The sequence below is a fragment of the Lepus europaeus genome, chromosome 11, assembly GCF_033115175.1.
Source record: "Lepus europaeus isolate LE1 chromosome 11, mLepTim1.pri, whole genome shotgun sequence".
Lineage (NCBI taxonomy): Eukaryota > Metazoa > Chordata > Mammalia > Lagomorpha > Leporidae > Lepus > Lepus europaeus.
In genome coordinates this window covers 49,378,440-49,384,806 of record NC_084837.1, presented here as the reverse complement: position 1 = coordinate 49,384,806, position 6,367 = coordinate 49,378,440, and positions in this window count along the sequence as shown.

Below are 6,367 nucleotides of genomic sequence, written 5' to 3'. Positions count from 1 at the left end.
CTGAGCGCTGGGAGGTGGGGGCCGCGCTCCCACAGGGAGCGACAGAAACCTTCCCTGCTGTCTAGACCAGGGAAGCGCGGCGGCAGCGTGGGGAGAGCCAGTCCTCAACAGTGCCACCGTGTGGCGGAGAGGAGCCAGGGCTCTGCGCAGCCTCTGGAGCCAAGTCCTCTCCCGGCACCAGCACCGTGGGGGCAAAGCCCGCGGTGTGTTCACGCAAAAGGCTTGAGGCGGCCGTCACGGTGCCTCCGGAGGTGAGACTGAGAACCCAATCGAAAAGGAAAGAGAATAGGTTATGTGTAATTCAGATTTGTAGGGCAGCTCTAAGTGGTCATTAGAATAAAATAACTACAGTGAAAAAGAAACTCTATATCTAGTTCTAAAGGGTTAACTTTGTTTCTTGAAGTAACTGGGTGATCCAGAAACTCATTTTATGAGATTCTGGATATGAAGAGATGTTTGTTTTCATCAGGGAATGAAATGATTTCATTTTAAGTCTATGCCAGGTTCAATAAACTGCTGGCAGAGGAGGTGTCCAGTGGCCCCAGCTGCATGTCCTGTCTCTGCCACTTAACATTTCTGCACTTACTCCTTGAGTGTCTTGTGGACGAGGGGAAACGCTGAGAAGTGCATTGGTCATGTTAATTACTGGCTGAATTACACCTGCTCCTGGTCAATCATCATTAAGTAAAGCTGTTTCCATCAGGGTCATGGCAAATGGTGCTCCGGGTCTGATAAGGAGCCATTGAGAAGTGACCAGTGGGTAAGACCCCAGGGGGGCATTTTTTCCCACCAATGTTGACCGTTGTATCATTCTTGATTTAGAACTTACTGGATTTTGGGACATAAAATCTTAGAAGAGTCTATGGTGGTCATTTAGTTCAACCTTTTATTCTAGGCAGGAACATTTTCTGCAAAATCCCTGACTTGGTGTGGCAGAAGATCCATCAGTGCAGGGTCTGCTAAAACACACCTGGGGTGTACAGTTCATTGCTTTGTGGAGCAGCGCTTTCTCAAGATTTAAAGTGTAGCCTGGGAGCAACAGTAGACCTCACGTGGGAGTTGGTGAGAAATGCTGAGTCTGGGCCCCTGCCCGGCCCTACAGGGTCGGAGGCTTCAGTAGGCAAGCTCCCTGGGTGTGTTTGAGAGGCATTGGACTATCTCATTGTTGAATGGTTTCAGATGTTAGGTTTTAGTAGACGAAGTTTTCTGTGCTGATGTGGCCTATGGACCGGTGTATCAGCCTTGTCTGCCCCCAGGACCCTGGCTGACGGCTCTGCTTCTTGCTGCTTTTGTAGTTAGAGCATTGGCTGCTGCTGCCGCCAGTGTGGGCACTTCGCTTCCTTACCCTCCAGTTGTTGCCAGATTCCCTAGGGGTGAGGGCTGGGCTGCAGCAAAGCCTTGATCAGCTTCGCTGCGGTGGGAGCTGTGGCTCCAGAGCTTGGGTCAGAATTTGCTGGATCCACCAAGACTCTGGCTTCCTCTGCTCCTCGGGAGGGGAGGGGAGGGGAGGGGAGGGTAACTCAATTACAGCAGGACTTACACCATGTAGGGGTATAAAGAGGCAGAGAGGATCCAAGGTAAATTGCTGGCTCTTGTTCCTTCTGCCGAAATAAGCCATTGTATTCTACCCTCCCTCTCCCAAAATGTGACCCATGGTGCTTTATTTTTTTTGACAGGTAGAGTTAGAGACAGAAAGATCTTCCTTCCATTGGTTCACTCTCCAAATGACAGCTACAGCTGGTGCTGTGCTGATCCGAAGCCAGGAGCCAGGTGCTTCTTCCTGGTCTCCTATGCAGGTGCAGCGGCCCAAGCACTTGGGCATCATCCACTGGCCCCTGGGCCAGAGAGCTGGACTAGAAGAGGGGCAATTGGGACTAAAACCCGGTACCCATATGGGATGCTGGTGTCGCAGGTGGAGGATTAACTTAGTGAGCCATGGCACCGGCCCCAGTGCTTTATTTTTAAGATTAATATATTTATTTGAAAGGCAGAATTGGAGAAATAGATCTTCGATCCACTGGTTCACTCAACAGCTACAGTAGCCAGGGCTTGGCCAGGCTGAAGCCAGGAGCCAGGATCTCCATCTAGGTCTCATGTGTGATAGAGGCCCAAACATTTGGGCCATCTTCTATTGCTTTCCAGGCACATTATCAGGGAGCTGGATTGGAAGCAGACAAGTGGGACTTGAATCAGTGCTCCTATGGGGTGCTGGTATTCCAGGCATTGGCTTAACCGGCACCACAAGGCTGGCCCCACCTGTTGTATTTCATGGGAAACTGAACAGCTTGGAAGTATACTATCCCTCCCACTCATTTCTTTTGCTTTATCTTTTCTCCTCTAAGATTACACCCTCCAAATAACATAGTCACACCTAGGCTTTGTCTGAGTCTGTTTTCCAGGGAACTGAGATGTCTGTTTCATGTGTGTGCTGCTCCTGATTCTGCCACGTGGCTTTCCTTACAGTGGTCAGCAACTTTCAAGTACCTCCTTCCTTCAAATTCTAGAAAATGGCTACCATGCCTTTGCATTCCTGGCTTAAATGCCCTCAGTTTCTTTTAAATATTCTTCAAGATGCAATTTTTGGTTCTCTCATCTCTTGTCTCATTCTAACATGTCATTATCTTCCCAAATTGACACTACTTAAATGTCCCTCCAGGCATGGTCAGTGTGTGGCTGAGGTCAAGGTGAGTGTGATTTCTCATTTATCTTATTGTGGGCATGAAATACTATTTATATAGCCGTCATGGCATGGGCCGCCTCTCGTGAGAAGAAAGCTGTGTGGTGGTTGGTGATCAGACAGGTTAAAAATGAGCTTAGGGAAATTAAGTTCAGAGTGAGACGGGCCTGGTTTGGCCTATGTCAGTTTGGGGAAGGGTGGGTCCTCCTGTGAGCCCGGACTTCCTCTTGTGTGTGTTCCTTTAGGACACACTTGGGCTGACTGGTATGCCAGGTGGGGGTGATGAAGTATTTGTGTTGATTCTTGGAGGGTTGGAATAGTCTTAATCTTCTCTCAACCAGAGAAACCCAGAGCCAGAATTCCCAAGAAAATATTAAGGTAGCTCCAGGTTTAGTTTTTCTGCGTCAGAATGGCAATCTCGGAGAATGATCTAACAACCATGACAAGTGTCCTAAGATCTAGACCATTTTGTTTCTGACAATCTTTTTCATTTTGCTTTGTTTTTAAGGATCGTTTACCTCATCTCCCCAAACTCCTAGGAGACTTTGTGATTTATGAGTAGGTATTGTCTTTGTGCCCACTGGGAGCAAGCACTGTACCCATTTTTTAAAACATGTTTTATTTATGTATCTTATTTGAGGGAGACAGGGAGAGACTGAGAGATGACATGTTCTGGTTCACTCTCGCAAGTGCCTGCAATAGCCATGCCTGGGCCAGATGGGAGCCAGGAGCCAGAACCTCTATCCAGCTCTTCCACATGGGTGGCAAGGGCCTGGGCACTTAGGCCATCATCTCCTGCCTCCCAGGATTGATGTTGGCAGGGGGCCAATGTTGTGGCATGACAGGTAAAACTGTCACCTGCGACATTGGCATCCCATATGGGCATCGGTTCAAGTCCTGGCTGCTTTACTTCTGATCCAGCTCCCTGCTGGTGCTGGTGGCCTGGGAAGAGCAGTAGAAGATGGCCCAGATGTTTGGGCCTCTGCTACCCATGTGGAAGATCAGATCAAGCTCCTGGCTTCAGCCTGGCCCAGCACTGGCTGTTGCAACCTCCTGCCTCCAAAGACTGAGGGGAGCATACCCAATTACTGTTGGCATGCTTGCAAATCTATTTTTAGCAACCCAGAAGTGCTATAGTAAACAGCCAGACAGGGAATGTCAGCCAGAAAGAGCTGGGGAGGTACTTCATCACCTACCAGACAGCATGCAGCTTTCATTCTAAATGATTCATAGTGAGAATCCAGCGCTATGCTGGTTTCTCTGCTCCCAGCAAAGCCCCCTGGGCAGTCTCCTTTCCGGAGTATGACGGTGCATAAAGAATGCAGATGGGCTCTGATTTGGAGGCTAGCTTTACTCTGGCTTCTGAGCTTTCTGAGCCTTCTGGAGGGAAGGGAAGGTGAGTGTTGGACCTCTCAGTTGCAGAGATGCCCACTTGCTCGGGAGGACGCCCAAAGACCCAGACTCCAGACAAATTGATGCAAAAAGCACGAGGTTTTTATTGAACGTTTGTGCAAACAGGCCCCCACCTCAGGCCGTGAGGAGCCCTGAGCGGCAGTTCACACAGGTTATATAGGCAACGAATTAGCATATTCCTAATGCGCATGCGTAGGATTGGTCAGTTCAGAGGGACCATTAGCATATGGCAGAACACTGGCGAAGAATGCTGGTGGAGAGTGCTGGTGAAGAATGCAGAGGTGGCACGGGATTGGCTAGTTCGGAGGGACAATTAGCATACCGGAGAATGCTGACGGAGAGTGCTGAGGTGTTACAGGATTGGCCGGTCGCAGTGACATCATAAGTGCGCGCCTAGAGACTCTCCGAAGGGGAGGGGCAGCTCTGCTCTGGGCGCGCCTAGAGATTCTCTGAAGGGGATTGACTTTTCCTTCCCAGAGAACGTCCTGCCCGCTAGACTCTGGGGAACATCTAACCTCGTAAGAAGCCCCTGATATTTGCCCAGGCCTAGTTTCTTGTCCCTCCCCCAATAAGGGTCCTTCAGTGAGAAGAGTAGTAAGGGCAAAGCAGATTCCCGGGGCCCCTGCAGGCTGTAAAATCTCCAGCTCCGCCTTCCTTTATGGGGAGGCTGACATGTATTCAAGCTGTGGTTTTCCACCTAGGGGTTCTACAAAGACCCTGTAATTAGACATAAACTACTGTGTGCATTTGAGGGTTACAAAGACACTTTTTCTTCCCACCAACTTCCTTTGCTAAATCATACGTAACAACTGTTATTTGTGGATAACGTTCTTGTTCTTCTTTAACTTTCCCAAGCTTGGAAATCGTCATTGCAGCCTTCACCTGGGTACTTTCATTGTTGCCCCTGTAACTCGCTTTGCTGTCAGTGGTTTGTGAACTTGGGAAAATTCTGGATCTATGTTTATATGTTGGGTGTGGCCATGACCCAAAAAACCCACACGATCCTACAGTCCTCTCTAGTTAGAATAAAAGCCAGTGCTTCTGCCAGCGTGTCCTCAAGTCACAATCTTCCTTTAGTTCTGTTCCTGTGTTCCTCCCTGACTCCTCTGCCGTGTTTCCTGATCTCTTTGCCTGGCCGTCATCAACTACAAGGTTAGTTTAATAGAGGAGTTATTTGATCCTTTCATCTAAACTTCATTGTGTTAAACTTGTATGCATAGCATCTTGTTTCCAGAGTTTATTATATATATATATATATATACTTTAAAGATTTATTTATTTGAAAGTCAGAGTTACAGAGAGGAGAGGCAGAGTGAGAGAGAGCTTCTGTTCGATGGTTCACTCCCCAGATGGCTGCTCCGGCCAGAGCTGCGCCAATCCGAAGCCAGGAGCTTCTTCCATGTCTCTCATGCGGGTGCAGGGGCCCAAGGACTTGGGCCATCTTATGCTTTCCCAGGCCATAGCAGAGAGCTGGATTGGAAGAGGAGCTGCTGGGACTAGAACCGGTGCCCATATGGAATGCCAGCGCTTCAGGCCAGGGCGTTAACCCACAGTGCCAGCCCCAGTTTATTATATTTTGAAACTATTTGTCTTCATAATTATTTGTACAATGATCCTCTCCCTCCTAGATTCGTTTCCATGAAGACAAGTGCTTTTTTTTTTTTTTTTTAACTGTTATATTATGATACTTGACGGAGTTTCTGCCTGAAATATGGTAGGTTCTTAGTAACTACTGACTGAATGAACGTTAAATTAACTAAAATTAGTATTAATCATAAAATATAAAATTAAGAATGCTAAAACAATGCAGCCATTAAAGATATTTATCGGCCTGTTTTATCATAAAACCCTGGTATGTTTTTTAATTGAAAAAAAAACACCACTATAAGAGATACTATATTTTCATGTAGTATACTAAAATATTTTGCACATAAAAGATACAAAACTTCAGTTTGACAGGGGAATAAGATCAGGAGAGTTCTTGCAGAACATGGTGGCTATAATAAGTATTGCATACTTAAATTGCTGAAGTAGCTTTTAAATGTTCACATACACAAACACACATGTATATACAAATATGTGATATGTTTGATATCTTCCGGTCTTACTAATAATTTGTAATACTAGTGCTGATATTTGGATGCTGCAGTGCTGGCATCCCATATGGTTGCCATTTTGAGTCCTGGCTGCTCCATTTCTGATCCAACTCTCTGCTATGGCCTGGGAAAGCAGTAGAAGATGGCCCAAGGCCTTGGGCTCCTGCGCTGCATGGAAGAC